This window comes from Schistocerca americana, chromosome 10 (assembly GCF_021461395.2).
Source record: "Schistocerca americana isolate TAMUIC-IGC-003095 chromosome 10, iqSchAmer2.1, whole genome shotgun sequence".
Classification (NCBI taxonomy): domain Eukaryota; kingdom Metazoa; phylum Arthropoda; class Insecta; order Orthoptera; family Acrididae; genus Schistocerca; species Schistocerca americana.
The window spans coordinates 33415535-33432483 of record NC_060128.1 but is presented as its reverse complement, the minus strand read 5'-3'; positions in this window follow the sequence as shown (position 1 = coordinate 33432483).

Genomic DNA, 16949 nt, shown 5'->3' with positions numbered 1-16949 from the left:
CACAGGAGAGGTTCAAATCATCGAAAGTTAGAGTGTCAGTCCTCTTGTACTTAAGGCGGCATTGTGCCTTTTGTATTAAATTCGGATGCAATTTCTGTGTTTCATCGTCAATAAGAACGTCCTAGGGATACAGTAAACCTTAATTGAAGCATCGGAATCTAACACTGGACTCACATTAGAGGTTGAAATCATAGAGAGTCACAGAGTCAGTCCTCTTGTACTTAAGCCGGTATTCTGCCTTTTGTATTAAATTCGGATGCAATTTCTGTGTTTCATCGTCAATAAGAAGGTCCAAGGGATACAGTGAACCTGAAGTAGAGCATCGGAAGATAAAAGTGGACTCACAGGAGAGGTTTATATCATAGAGAGTTAGAGTGTCAGTCCTCTTGTACTTAAGCCGGCATTGTGCCTTTTGTATTAAATTCAAATGCAATTTCTGTGTTTCATCGTCAATAAGAATGTCCAAGGGATACAGTAAACCTGAGGTGAAGCATCAGAATCTAAAACTGAACTCACAGGAGAGGTTCAAATAATAGAAAGTTAGAGTGTCAGTTCTCTTGTACTTAAGTCGGCATTGTGCCTTTTGTATTTTATTCGGATGCAATTTCTGTGTTTTATCGACAATAAGAACGTCTAAGGGATACAGTAAACCTGAAGTGAAGCATCGGAAAATAAAACTGGACTCACGGGAGAGTTTCACATCATAGAAAGTTAGAGTGTCATTCCTCATGTACTTAAGTAGGCATTGTGCCTTTCGTATTAAATTCGGATGCAATTTCTGTGTTTCATCGTCAATAAGAAGGTCCAAGGGATACAGCAAACCTGAAGTGAAGCATCGGAATCTAAAACTGGACTCACAGGAGAGGTTCAAATCTTGGGGAGTTAGAGTGTCAGTCCACTTGTACTTAAATCAGCATTGTGCCTTTTGTATTAAATTCGGATGCAATTGCTGTGTTTCATCATAAATAAGAAGGTCCAAGGGATACAGTAAACCTTAAGTGAAGCATCGGAATCTGAAACTGGACTCACAGGAGAGGTTCAAATCATCGAAAGTTAGAGTGTCAGTACTCTTGTACTAAAGTCGGCATTGTGCCTTTTGTATAAAATTCGGATGCAATTTCTGTGTTTCGCCGTCAATAAGATAGTCCAAGGGATACAGTAAAACTAAATTGAAGCATCGGAATCTAAAACTAAACTCACAGGAGAGGTTCAAATCATAGAGAGTTAGAGTGTCAGTCCACTTCTACTTAAATCGGCATTGTGGCTTTTGTATTAAATTCGGATGCAATTGCTGAGTTTCATCATCAACAAGAATGTCCAAGGGATACAGTAAACCTGAAGTGAAGCAGTGGAATCAAAAACATGACTCACAGGAGACGTTCAAATCATAGAGAGTTTGAGTGTCCGTCCTCTTGTACTTAAGTCTGTATTCTGCCTTTTATATTAAATTCGGATGCAATTTCTGTGTTTCATCGTCAATAAGAAGGTCCAAGGGATACAGTGAAACTAAAGTGAAGCATCGGAAGATAAAACTGGACTCACAGGAGATGTTCAAATCGTAGAGAGTTAGAGTGTCAGTCCTTTTGTATTAATTTCGTATGCAATTTCTGTGTTTCATCGTCAATAAGAAAGTCCAAGGGATACAGTAAACCTGAAGTGAAGCATCGGAATCTAAAAGTGGACTCACAGGAGAGGTTTAAATCATAAAAAGTTAAGTCAGCATTGTGCCTTTTGTATTAATTTCGGATGCAATTTCTGTGTTTCATCGTCAATAGGAAGGTCCAAGGGATACAGTAAACCAGAAGTGAAGCATCAGAATCTAAAACTGGACTCACAGGGGAGGTTCAAATCATAGAAAGTTAGAGTGTCAGTACTCTTGTACTTAAGTCGGCATTGTGCATTTTGTATTAAATTCGGAAGCAATTTTTGTGTTTCATCGTCAATAAGAAGGCCCAAGAGATACAGTAAACCTGAAGTGAAGCATCGGAATCTAAAACTGTACTCACAGTAGAGGTTCAAATCATAGAGAGTTAGAGTGTCAGTCCTCTTGTACTTAAGTCGTCATTGTGCATTTTGTATTAAGTTCGGATGCAATTTCTGTGTTTCATCGTCAATAAGAAGGTCCAAGGGATACAGTAAACCTGAAGTGAAGCAGTGGAATCTAAAACTGTACTCACAGTAGCGGTTCAAATCATAGAGAGTTAAAGTGTCAGTCCTCTTGTACTTAAGTCGGTATTCTGCATTTTGTATTAAATTCGGATGCAATTTCTGTGTTTCATCGTCAATAAGAAGGTCCAAGGGATACAGTGAACCTAAAGTGAAGCATCGGAAGATAAAACTGGACTCACAGGAGAGGTTCAAATCGTAGAGCGTTAGAGTGTCAGTCCTTTTGTATTAAATTCGGATGCAATTTCTGTGTTTCATCGTCTATAAGAAGGTCCAAGGGATACAGTAAACCTGAAGTGAAGCATCGGAATCTAAAAGTGGACTCACAGGAGAGGTTCAAATCATTAAAAGTTAGGTCGGCATTGTGCCTTTTGTATTAAATTCGGATGCAATTTCTGTGTTTCATCGTCAATAAGAAGGTCCAAGGGATACAGTAAACCTGAAGTGAAGCTTCAGAATCTAAAACTGGACTCACAGGGGAGGTTCAAATCATAGAAAGTTAGAGTGTCAGTCCTCTTGTACTTAAGTCGGCATTGTGCATTTTGTATTAAATTCGGATGCAATTTCTGTGTTTCACCGTCAATAAGAAGGTCCAAGGGATACAGTAAACCTTAAGTGAAGCATCGGAATCTGAAACTGAACTCACAGGAGAGGTTCAAATCATCGAAAGTTAGAGTGTCAGCCCTCTTGTACTAAAGTCGGCATTGTGCCTTTTGTATAAAATTCGGATGCAATTTCTGTGTTTCGCCGTCAATAAGATAGTCCAAGGGATACAGTAAACCTAAATTGAAGCATCAGAATCTAAAACTGGACTCACAGGAGAGGTTCAAATCATAGAGAGTTAGAGTGTCAGTCCGCTTCTACTTAAATCGGCATTGTGGCTTGTGTATTAAATTCGGATGCAATTGCTGAGTTTCATCATCAACAAGAATGTCCAAGGGATACAGTAAACCTGAAGTGAAGCAGTGGTATCAAAAACATGACTCACAGGAGACGTTCAAATCATAGAGAGTTAGAGTGTCCGTCCCCTTGCACTTAAGTCTGTATTCTGCCTTTTATATTAAATTCGGATGCAATTACTATGTTTCATCGTCAATAAGAAGGTCCAAGGGATACAGTGAAACTAAAGTGAAGCATCGGAAGATAAAACTGGACACACCGGAGATGTTCAAATCGTAGAGAGTTAGAGTGTCAGTCCTTTTGTATTAATTTCGTATGCAATTTCTGTGTTTCATCGTCAATAAGAAGGTCCAAGGGATACAGTAAACCTGAAGTGAAGCATCGGAATCTTAAAGTGGACTCACAGGAGAGGTTTAAATCATAAAAAGTTAAGTCGGCATTGTGCCTTTTGTATTAATTTCGGATGCAATTTCTGTGTTTCATCGTCAATAAGAAGGTCCAAGGGATACAGTAAACCTGAAGTGAAGCATCAGAATCTAAAACTGGACTCACAGGGGAGGTTCAAATCATAGAAATTTAGAGTGTCAGTCCTCTTGTACTTAAGTCGGCATTGTGCATTTTGTATTAAATTCGGATGCAATTTTTGTGTTTCATCGTCAATAAGAAGGCCCAAGGGATACAGTAAACCTGAAGTGAAGCATCGGAATCTAAAACTGTACTCACAGTAGAGGTTCAAATCATAGAGAGTTAAAGTGTCAGTCCTCTTGTACTTAAGTCGGTATTCTTCCTTTTGTATTAAATTCGGATGCAATTTCTGTGTTTCATCGTCAATAAGAAGGTCCAAGGGATACAGTGAACCTAAAGTGAAGCATCGGAAGATAAAACTGGACTCACAGGAGAGGTTCAAATCGTAGAGAGTTAGAGTGTCAGTCCTTTTGTATTAAATTCGGATGCAATTTCTGTGTTTCATCGTCAATAAGAAGGTACTAGGGATACAGTAAACCTGAAGTGAAGCATCGGAATCTAAAAGTGGACTCACAGGAGAGGTTCAAATCATAAAAAGTTAAGTCGGCATTGTGCCTTTTGTATTAAATTCGGATGCAATTTCTGTGTTTCATCGTCTATAAGAATGTCCAAGGGATACAGTAAACCTGAAGTGAAGCTTCAGAATCTAAAACTGGACTCACAGGGGAGGTTCAAATCATAGAAAGTTAGAGTGTCAGTCCTCTTGTACTTAAGTCGGCATTGTGCATTTTGTATTAAATTCGGATGCAATTTCTGTGTTTCACCGTCAATAAGAAGGTCCAAGGGATTCAGTAAACCTGAAGTGAAGCATCGGAATCTAAAACTGAACTCACAGGAGAGGTTCAAATCATAGAAAGTTAGAGTGTCAGTTCTCTTGCACTTAAGTCGGCATTGTGCCTTTTGTATTTTATTCGGATGCAATTTCTGTGTTTTATCGACAATAAGAACGTCTAAGGGATACAGTAAACCTGAAGTGAAGCATCGGAAAATAAAACTGGACTCACGGGAGAGTTTCACATCATAGAAAGTTAGAGTGTCATTCCTCATGTACTTAAGTAGGCATTGTGCCTTTCATATTAAATTCGGATGCAATTTCTGTGTTTCATCGTCAATAAGAAGGTCCAAGGGATACAGCAAACCTGAAGTGAAGCATCGGAAAAAAAACTGGACTCACGGGAGAGTTTCACATCATAGAAAGTTAGAGTGTCATTCCTCATGTACTTAAGTAGGCATTGTGCCTTTCGTATTAAATTCGGATGCAATTTCTGTGTTTCATCGTCAATAAGAAGGTCCAAGGGATACAGCAAACCTGAAGTGAAGCATCGGAATCTAAAACTGGACTCACAGGAGAGGTTCAAATCATGGAGAGTTAGAGTGTCAGTCCACTTGTACTTAAGTCAGCATTGTGCCTTTTGTATTAAATTCGGATGCAATTGCTGTGTTTCATCATAAATAAGAAGGTCCAAGGGATACAGTAAACCTTAAGTGAAGCATCGGAATCTGAAACTGGACTCACAGGAGAGGTTCAAATCATCGAAAGTTAGAGTGTCAGTCCTCTTGTACTAAAGTCGGCATTGTGCCTTTTGTATAAAATTCGGATGCAATTTCTGTGTTTCGCCGTGAATAAGATAGTCCAAGGGATACAGTAAACCTAAATTGAAGCATCGGAATCTAAAACTGGACTCACAGGAGAGGTTCAAATCATAGAGAGTTAGAGTGTCAGTCCGCTTCTACTTAAATCGGCATTGTGGCTTGTGTATTAAATTCGGATGCAATTGCTGAGTTTCATCATCAACAAGAATGTCCAAGGGATACAGTAAACCTGAAGTGAAGCAGTGGAATCAAAAACATGACTCACAGGAGACGTTCAAATCATAGAGAGTTAGAGTGTCCGTCCTCTTGTACTTAAGTCTGTATTCTGCCTTTTATATTAAATTCGGATGCAATTTCTGTGTTTCATCGTCAATAAGAAGGTCCAAGGGATACAGTGAAACTAAAGTGAAGCATCGGAAGATAAAACTGGACTCACAGGAGATGTTCAAATCGTAGAGAGTTAGAGTGTCAGTCCTTTTGTATTAATTTCGTATGCAATTTCTGTGTTTCATCGTCAATAAGAAGGTCCAAGGGATACAGTAAACCTGAAGTGAAGCATCGGAATCTTAAAGTGGACTCACAGGAGAGGTTTAAATCATAAAAAGTTAAGTCGGCATTGTGCCTTTTGTATTAATTTCAGATGCAATTTCTGTGTTTCATCGTCAATAAGAATTTCCAAGGGATACAGTAAACCTGAAGTGAAGCATCAGAATCTAAAACTGGACTCACAGGGGAGGTTCAAATCATAGAAAGTTAGAGTGTCAGTCCTCTTGTACTTAAGTCGGCATTGTGCATTTTGTATTAAATTCGGATGCAATTTTTGTATTTCATCGTCAATAAGAAGGCCCAAGGGATACAGTAAACCTGAAGTGAAGCATCGGAATCTAAAACTGTACTCACAGTAGAGGTTCAAATCATAGAGAGTTAGAGTGTCAGTCCTCTTGTACTTAAGTCGTCATTGTGCATTTTGTATTAAGTTCGGATGCAATTTCTGTGTTTCATCGTCAATAAGAAGGTCCAAGGGATACAGTAAACCTGAAGTGAAGAAGTGGAATCTAAAACTGTACTCACAGTAGAGGTTCAAATCATAGAGAGTTAAAGTGTCAGTCCTCTTGTACTTAAGTCGGTATTCTGCCTTTTGTATTAAATTCGGATGCAATTTCTGTGTTTCATCGTCAATAAGAAGGTCCAAGGGATACAGTGAACCTAAAGTGAAGCATCGGAAGATAAAACTGGACTCACAGGAGAGGTTAAAATCGTAGAGAGTTAGAGTGTTAGTCCTTTTGTATTAAATTCGGATGCAATTTCTGTGTTTCATCGTCAATAAGAAGGTCCAAGGGATACAGTAAACCTGAAGTGAAGCATCGGAATCTAAAAGTGGACTCACAGGAGAGGTTCAAATCATAAAAAGTGAAGTCGGCATTGTGCCTTTTGTATTAAATTCGGATGCAATTTCTGTGTTTCGCCGTCAATAAGATAGTCCAAGGGATACAGTAAACCTAAATTGAAGCATCGGAATCTAAAAGTGGACTCACAGGAGAGTTTCAAATCATAGAGAGTTAGAGTGTCAGTCCGCTTCTACTTTAATCGGCATTGTGGCTTTTGTATTAAATTCGGATGCAATTGCTGAGTTTCATCATCAACAAGAATGTCCAAGGGATACAGTAAACCTGAAGTGAAGCAGTGGCATCAAAAACATGACTCACAGGAGACGTTCAAATCATAGAGAGTTAGAGTGTCAGTCCTCTTGTACTTAAGTCTGTATTCTGCCTTTTATATTAAATTCGGATGCAATTTCTGTGTTTCATCGTCAATAAGAAGGTCCAAAGGATACAGTGAAACTAAAGTGAAGCATCGGAAGATAAAACTGGACTCACAGGAGATGTTCAAATCGTAGAGAGTTAGAGTGTCAGTCCTTTTGTATTAATTTCGTATGCAATTTCTGTGTTTCATCGTCAATAAGAAGGTCCAAAGGATACAGTAAACCTGAAGTGAAGCATCGGAATCTATAAGTGGACTCACAGGAGAGGTTCAAATCATAAAAAGTTAGAGTGTCAGACCTCTTGTACTTAAGTCGGCATTGTGCCTTTTATATTAAATTAGGATGCAATTTCTGTGTTTCATCGTCAATAAGAAGGCCCAAATGATACAGAAAACATGAAATGAAGCATCGGAATCTAAAACTGAACTCACAGGAGAGGTTCAAATCATAGAAAGTTAGAGTGTCAGTTCACTTGTACTTAAGTCGGCATTGTGCGTTTTGTATTTTATTCGGATGCAATTTCTGTGTTTTATCGTCAATAAGAACGTCTAAGGGATACAGTAAACCTGAAGTGAAGCATCAGAAACTAAAACTGGACTCACGGGAGAGTTTCACATCATAGGAAGTTAGAGTGTCATTCCTCATGTACTTAAGTAGGCATTGTGCCTTTCGTATTAGATTCGGATGCAATTTCTGTGTTTCATCGTCAATAAGAAGGTCCAAGGGATACAGTAAACCTGAAGTGAAACAGCAGAATCTAAAACTGGACTCACAGGAGAGGTTCCAATCATAGAGAGTTAGAGTGTCAGTCCTCTTGTACTTAAGTCGGCATTGTGCCTTTTGTATTTTATTCGGATGCAATTTCTGTGTTTCATCAAGAATAAGAACGTCCAAGAGATACAGTAAACCTGAAGTGAAGCATCGGCATCTAAAACTGGACTCACAGGAGAGATTCAAACCATAGAAAGTTAGAGTGTCATTCCTCTTGTACTTACGTCGGCATTGTGCCTTTCGTATTAAATTCTGATGCAATTTCTGTGTTTCATCGTCAATAAGAAGGTCCAAGGAGTACAGTAATCCTGAAGTGAAGCATCAGAATCTAAAACTGGACTCACAGAAGAGGTTCAAATCATAGAAAGTTAGAGTGTCAGTCCTCTTGTACTTAAGTCGGCATTGTACCTTTTGTATTAAATTCGGATGTAATTTCTTTGTTTCATCGTCAATAAGAAGGTCCAAGGGATACAGTAAACCTGAAGTGAATCATCGGAATCTAAAACTGGACTCACAGGAGAGGTTTAAGTCATCGAACGTTAAAGTGTCAGTCCTCTTGTACTTAAGTCGGCATTGTGCCATTTATATTAAATTCGGATGCAATTTCTGTGTTTCATCGTCAATAAGAAGGTCCAAGGGATACAATAAACCTGAAGTGAAGCATCGGAATCTAAAACTGGACCCACAGGAGAGGTTCAAATAATCGAAATTTAGAGTGTCAGTCCTCTAGTACTTAAGTCGGTATTGTGCCTTTTGTATTGAATTTGGATGCAATTTCTGTGTTTAATCGTCAATAAGAAGGTCCAAGGGAAACAGTAAACCTGAAGTGAAGCATCGGAATCTAAAACTGGACTCACAGGAGAGGTTCAAATCATAGAAAATTTGAGTGTCAGTCCTCTTGTACTTAAGACAGCATTGTGCCTTTTGTATTAAATTCGGATGCAATTTCTGTGTTTCATCGTCAAAACGAAGGTGCAAGGGATACATTAAACCTGAAGTGAAGCATCGGAATCTAAAACTGGACTCACAGGAGAGGTTCAAATCATCGAAAGTTAGGGTGTCAGTCCTCTTGTACTTAAGTCGCCATTGTGCCTTTTGATTTAAATTCGGATGCAATTTCTGTGTTTCATCCTCAATAAGAAGGTCCAAGGGATACAGTAAACCTGAAGTGAAGCATCGGAATCTAAAATTGGACTCATAGGAGAGGTTCAAATCATCGAAAGTTAGAGTGTCAGTCCTCTTGTACTTAAGGCGGCATTTTGCCTTTTGTATTAAATTCGGATGCAATTTCTGTGTTTCATCGTCAATAAGAACGTCCTAGGGATACAGTAAACCTTAATTGAAGCATCGGAATCTAACACTGGACTCACATTAGAGGTTGAAATCATAGAGAGTCACAGTGTCAGTCCTCTTGTACTTAAGTCGGTATTCTGCCTTTTGTATTAAATTCGGATGCAATTTCTGTGTTTCATCGTCAATAAGAAGGTCCAAGGGATACAGTGAACCTGAAGTAGAGCATCGGAAGATAAAAGTGGACTCACAGGAGAGGTTCATATCATAGAGAGTTAGAGTGTCAGTCCTCTTGTACTTAAGCCGGCATTGTGCCTTTTGTATTAAATTCAAATGCAATTTCTGTGTTTCATCGTCAATAAGAAGGTCCAAGGGATACAGTAAACCTGAAGTGAAGCATCGGAATCTAAAAGTGGACTCACAGGAGAGGTCCAAATCATAAAAAGTTAGAGTGTCAGACCTCATGTACTTAAGTCGGCATTGTGCCTTTTATATTAAATTAGGATGCAATTTCTGTGTTTCACCGTCAATAAGAAGGTCCAAGGGATACAGTAAACCTGAAGTGAAGCATCGGAATCTAAAACTGAACTCACAGGAGAGGTTCAAATCATAGAAAGTTAGAGTGTCAGTTCTCTTGTACTTAAGTCGGCATTGTGCCTTTTGTATTTTATTCGGATGCAATTTCTGTGTTTTATCGACAATAAGAACGTCTAAGGGATACAGTTAACCTGAAGTGAAGCATCGGAAAATAAAACTGGACTCACGGGAGAGTTTCACATCATAGAAAGTTAGAGTGTCATTCCTCATGTACATAAGTAGGCATTGTGCCTTTCGTATTAAATTCGGATGCAATTTCTGTGTTTCATCGTCAATAAGAAGGTCCAAGGGATACAGCAAACCTGAAGTGAAGCATCGGAATCTAAAACTGGACTCACAGGAGAGGTTCAAATCATGGAGAGTTAGAGTGTCAGTCCACTTGCACTTAAGTCAGCATTGTGCCTTTTGTATTAAATTCGGATGCAATTGCTGTGTTTCATCATAAATAAGAAGGTCCAAGGGATACAGTAAACCTTAAGTTAAGCATCGGAATCTGAAACTGGACTCACAGGAGAGGTTCAAATCATCGAAAGTTAGAGTGTCAGTACTCTTGTACTAAAGTCGGCATTGTGCCTTTTGTATAAAATTCGGATGCAATTTCTGTGTTTCGCCGTCAATAAGATAGTCCAAGGGATACAGGAAAACTAAATTGAAGCATCGGAATCTAAAACTGGACTCACAGGAGAGGTTCAAATCATAGAGAGTTAGAGTGTCAGTCCGCTTCTACTTAAATCGGCATTGTGGCTTTTGTATTAAATTCGGATGCAACTGCTGAGTTTCATCATCAACAAGAATGTCCAAGGGATACAGTAAACCTGAAGTGAAGCAGTGGAATCAAAAACATGACTCACAGGAGACGTTCAAATCATAGAGAGTTAGAGTAACCGTCCTCTTGTACTTAAGTCTGTATTCTGCCTTTTATATTAAATTCGGATGCAATTTCTGTGTTTCATCGTCAATAAGAAGGTCCAAGGGATACAGTGAAACTAAAGTGAAGCATCGGAAGATAAAACTGGACTCACAGGAGATGTTCAAATCGTAGAGAGTTAGAGTGTCAGTCCTTTTGTATTAATTTCGTATGCAATTTCTGTGTTTCATCGTCAATAAGAAGGTCCAAGGGATACAGTTAACCTGAAGTGAAGAATCGGAATCTAAAACTGTACTCACAGTAGAGGATCAAATCATAGAGAGTTAGAGTGTCAGTCCTCTTGTACTTAAGTCGGCATTGTGCATTTTGTATTAAATTCGGATGCAATTTCTGTGTTTCATCGTCAATAAGAATGTCCAAGGGATACAGTAAACCTGAAGTGAAGCTTCAGAATCTAAAACTGGACTCACAGGGGAGGTTCAAATCATAGAAAGTTAGAGTGTCAGTCCTCTTGTACTTAAGTCGGCATTGTGCATTTTGTATTAAATTCGGATGCAATTTCTGTGTTTTGTCGACAATAAGAACGTCTAAGGTATACAGTAAACCTGAAGTGAAGCATCGGAAAATAAAACTGGACTCACGGGAGAGTTTCACATCATAGAAAGTTAGAGTGTCATTTTTCATGTACTTAAGTAGGCATTGTGCCTTTCGTATTAAATTCGGATGCAATTTCTGTGTTTCATCGTCAATAAGAAGGTCCAAGGGATACAGCAAACCTGAAGTGAAGCATCGGAATCTAAAACTGGACTCACAGGAGAGGTTCAAATCATGGAGAGTTAGAGTGTCAGTCCACTTGTACTTAAGTCAGCATTGTGCCTTTTGTATTACATTCGGATGCAATTGCTGTGTTTCATCATAAATAAGAAGGTCCAAGGGATACAGTAAACCTTAAGTGAAGCATCGGAATCTGAAACTGGACTCACAGGAGAGATTCAAATCATCGAAAGTTAGAGTGTCAGTCCTCTTGTACTACAGTCGGCATTGTGCCTTTTGTATAAAATTCGGATGCAATTTCTGTGTTTCGCCGTCAATAAGATAGTCCAAGGGATACAGTAAACCTAAATTGAAGCATCGGAATCTAAAACTGGACTCACAGGAGAGTTTCAAATCATAGAGAGTTAGAGTGTCAGTCCGCTTCTACTTTAATCGGCATTGTGGCTTTTGTATTAAATTCGGATGCAATTGCTGAGTTTCATCATCAACAAGAATGTCCAAGGGATACAGTAAACCTGAAGTGAAGCAGTGGAATCAAAAACATGACTCACAGGAGACGTTCAAATCATAGAGAGTTAGGGTGTCCGTCCTCTTGTACTTAAGTCTGTATTCTGCCTTTTATATTAAATTCGGATGCAATTTCTGTGTTTCATCGTCAATAAGAAGGTCCAAGGGATACAGTGAAACTAAAGTGAAGCATCGGAAGATAAAACTGGACTCACAGGAGATGTTCAAATCGTAGAGAGTTAGAGTGTCAGTCCTTTTGTATTAATTTCGTATGCAATTTCTGTGTTTCATCGTCAATAAGAAGGTCCAAGGGATACAGTAAACCTGAAGTGAAGCATCGGAATCTATAAGTGGACTCACAGGAGAGGTTCAAATCATAAAAAGTTAGAGTGTCAGACCTCTTGTACTTAAGTCGGCAGTGTGCCTTTTATATTAAATTAGGATGCAATTTCTGTGTTTCATCGTCAATAAGAAGGCCCAAGGGATACAGAAAACCTGAAATGAAGCATCGGAATCTAAAACTGAACTCACAGGAGAGGTTCAAATCATAGAAAGTTAGAGTGTCAGTTCACTTGTACTTAAGTCGGCATTGTGCGTTTTGTATTTTATTCGGATGCAATTTCTATGTTTTATCGTCAATAAGAACGTCTAAGGGATACAGTAAATCTGAAGTGAAGCATCGGAAACTAAAACTGGACTCACGGGAGAGTTTCACATCATAGAAAGTTAGAGTGTCATTCCTCATGTACTTAAGTAGGCATTGTGCCTTTCGTATTAGATTCGGATGCAATTTCTGTGTTTCATCGTCAATAAGAAGGTCCAAGGGATACAGTAAACCTGAAGTGAAACATCAGAATCTAAAACTGGACTCACAGGAGAGGTTCCAATCATAGAGAGTTAGAGTGTCAGTCCTCTTGTACTTAAGTCGGCATTGTGCCTTTTGTATTTTATTCGGATGCAATTTCTGTGTTTCATCAAGAATAAGAACGTCCAAGAGATACAGTAAACCTGAAGTGAAGCATCGGCATCTAAAACTGGACTCACAGGAGAGATTCAAACCATAGAAAGTTAGAGTGTCATTCCTCTTGTACTTAAGTCGGCATTGTGCCTTTCGTATTAAATTCTGATGCAATTTCTGTGTTTCATCGTCAATAAGAAGGTCCAAGGGGTACAGTAAAACTGAAGTGAAGCATCAGAATCCAAAACTGGACTCACAGAAGAGGTTCAAATCATAGAAAGTTAGAGTGTCAGTCCTCTTGTACTTAAGTCGTCATTGTGCATTTTGTATTAAGTTCGGATACAATTTCTGTGTTTCATCGTCAATAAGAAGGTCCAATGGATACAGTAAACCTGAAGTGAAGCAGTGGAATCTAAAACTGTACTCACAGTAGAGTTTCAAATCATAGAGAGTTAAAGTGTCAGTCCTCTTGTACTTAAGTCGGTATTCTGCCTTTTGTATTAGATTCGGATGCAATTTCTGTGTTTCATCGTCAATAAGAAGGTCCAAGGGATACAGTGAACCTAAAGTGAAGCATCGGAAGATAAAACTGGACTCACAGGAGAGGTTCAAATCGTAGAGAGTTAGAGTGTCAGTCCTTTTGTATTAAATTCGGATGCAATTTCTGTGTTTCATCGTCAATAAGAAGGTCCAAGGGATACAGTAAACCTGAAGTGAAGCATCGGAATCTAAAAGTGGACCCTCAGGAGAGATTCAAATCATAAAAAGTTAGGTCGGCATTGTGCCTTTTGTATTAAATTCGGATGCAATTTCTGTGTTTCATCGTCAATAAGAATGTCCAAGGGATACAGTAAACCTGAAGTGAAGCTTCAGAATCTAAAACTGGACTCACAGGGGAGGTTCAAATCATAGAAAGTTAGAGTGTCAGTCCTCTTGTACTTAAGTCGGCATTGTGCATTTTGTATTAAATTCGGATGCAATTTCTGTGTTTTGTCGACAATAAGAACGTCTAAGGGATACAGTAAACCTGAAGTGAAGCATCGGAAAATAAAACTGGACTCACGGGAGAGTTTCACATCATAGAAAGTTAGAGTGTCATTTTTCATGTACTTAAGTAGGCATTGTGCCTTTCGTATTAAATTCGGATGCAATTTCTGTGTTTCATCGTCAATAAGAAGGTCCAAGGGATACAGCAAACCTGAAGTGAAGCATCGGAATCTAAAACTGGACTCACAGGAGAGGTTCAAATCATGGAGAGTTAGAGTGTCAGTCCACTTGTACTTAAGTCAGCATTGTGCCTTTTGTATTACATTCGGATGCAATTGCTGTGTTTCATCATAAATAAGAAGGTCCAAGGGATACAGTAAACCTTAAGTGAAGCATCGGAATCTGAAACTGGACTCACAGGAGAGGTTCAAATCATCGAAAGTTAGAGTGTCAGTCCTCTTGTACTAAAGTCGGCATTGTGCCTTTTGTATAAAATCGGATGCAATTTCTGTGTTTCGCCGTCAATAAGATAGTCCAAGGGATACAGTAAACCTAAATTGAAGCATCGGAATCTAAAACTGGACTCACAGGAGAGTTTCAAATCATAGAGTGTTTGAGTGTCAGTCCGCTTCTACTTTAATCGGCATTGTGGCTTTTGTATTAAATTCGGATGCAATTGCTGAGTTTCATCATCAACAAGAATGTCCAAGGGATACAGTAAACCTGAAGTGAAGCAGTGGAATCAAAAACATGACTCACAGGAGACGTTCAAATCATAGAGAGTTAGAGTGTCCGTCCTCTTGTACTTAAGTCTGTATTCTGCCTTTTATATTAAATTCGGATGCAATTTCTGTGTTTCATCGTCAATAAGAAGGTCCAAGGGATACAGTGAAACTAAAGTGAAGCATCGGAAGATAAAACTGGACTCACAGGAGATGTTCAAATCGTAGAGAGTTAGAGTGTCAGTCCTTTTGTATTAATTTCGTATGCAATTTCTGTGTTTCATCGTCAATAAGAAGGTCCAAGGGATACAGTAAACCTGAAGTGAAGCATCGGAATCTATAAGTGGACTCACAGGAGAGGTTCAAATCATAAAAAGTTAGAGTGTCAGACCTCTTGTACTTAGGTCGGCAGTGTGCCTTTTATATTAAATTAGGATGCAATTTCTGTGTTTCATCGTCAATAAGAAGGCCCAAGGGATACAGAAAACCTGAAATGAAGCATCGGAATCTAAAACTGAACTCACAGGAGAGGTTCAAATCATAGAAAGTTAGAGTGTCAGTTCACTTGTACTTAAGTCGGCATTGTGCGTTTTGTATTTTATTCGGATGCAATTTCTATGTTTTATCGTCAATAAGAACGTCTAAGGGATACAGTAAACCTGAAGTGAAGCATCGGAAACTAAAACTGGACTCACGGGAGAGTTTCACATCATAGAAAGTTAGAGTGTCATTCCTCATGTACTTAAGTAGGCATTGTGCCTTTCGTATTAGATTCGGATGCAATTTCTGTGTTTCATCGTCAATAGGAGGCTCCAAGGGATACAGTAAACCTGAAGTGAAACATCAGAATCTAAAACTGGACTCACAGGAGAGGTTCCAATCATAGAGAGTTAGAGTGTCAGTCCTCTTGTACTTAAGTCGGCATTGTGCCTTTTGTATTTTATTCGGATGCAATTTCTGTGTTTCATCAAGAATAAGAACGTCCAAGAGATACAGTAAACCTGAAGTGAAGCATCGGCATCTAAAACTGGACTCACAGGAGAGATTCAAACCATAGAAAGTTAGAGTGTCATTCCTCTTGTACTTAAGTCGGCATTGTGCCTTTCGTATTAAATTCTGATGCAATTTCTGTGTTTCATCGTCAATAAGAAGGTCCAAGGGGTACAGTAAACCTGAAGTGAAGCATCAGAATCCAAAACTGGACTCACAGAAGAGGTTCAAATCATAGAAAGTTAGAGTGTCAGTCCTCTTGTACTTAAGTCGTCATTGTGCATTTTGTATTAAGTTCGGATGCAATATCTGTGTTTCATCGTCAATAAGAAGGTCCAATGGATACAGTAAACCTGAAGTGAAGCAGTGGAATCTAAAACTGTACTCACAGTAGAGTTTCAAATCATAGAGAGTTAAAGTGTCAGTCCTCTTGTACTTAAGTCGGTATTCTGCCTTTTGTATTAGATTCGGATGCAATTTCTGTGTTTCATCGTCAAGAAGAAGGTCGAAGGGATACAGTGAACCTAAATTGAAGCATCGGAAGATAAAACTGGACTCACAGGAGAGGTTCAAATCGTAGAGAGTTAGAGTGTCAGTCCTTTTGTATTAAATTCGGATGCAATTTCTGTGTTTCATCGTCAATAAGAAGGTCCAAGGGATACAGTAAACCTGAAGTGAAGCATCGGAATCTAAAAGTGGACTCACAGGAGAGATTCAAATCATAAAAAGTTAGGTCGGCATTGTGCCTTTTGTATTAAATTCGGATGCAATTTCCTTGTTTCATCGTCAATAAGAATGTCCAAGGGATACAGTAAACCTGAAGTGAAGCTTCAGAATCTAAAACTGGACTCACAGGGGAGGTTCAAATCATAGAAAGTTAGAGTGTCAGTCCTCTTGTACTTAAGTCGGCATTGTGCATTTTGTATTAAATTCGGATGCAATTTCTGTGTTTTGTCGACAATAAGAACGTCTAAGGGATACAGTAAACCTGAAGTGAAGCATCGGAAAATAAAACTGGACTCACGGGAGAGTTTCACATCATAGAAAGTTAGAGTGTCATTTTTCATGTACTTAAGTAGGCATTGTGCCTTTCGTATTAAATTCGGATGCAATTTCTGTGGTTCATCGTCAATAAGAAGGTCCAAGGGATACAGCAAACCTGAAGTGAAGCATCGGAATCTAAAACTGGACTCACAGGAGATGTTCAAATCATGGAGAGTTAGAGTGTCAGTCCACTTGTACTTAAGTCAGCATTGTGCCTTTTGTATTACATTCGGATGCAATTGCTGTGTTTCATCATAAATAAGAAGGTCCAAGGGATACAGTAAACCTTAAGTGAAGCATCGGAATCTGAAACTGGACTCACAGGAGAGGTTCAAATCATCGAAAGTTAGAGTGTCAGTCCTCTTGTACTAAAGTCGGCATTGTGCCTTTTGTATAAAATTCGGATGCAATTTCTGTGTTTCGCCGTCAATAAGATAGTCCAAGGGATACAGTAAACCTAAATTGAAGCATCGGAATCTAAAACTGGACTCACAG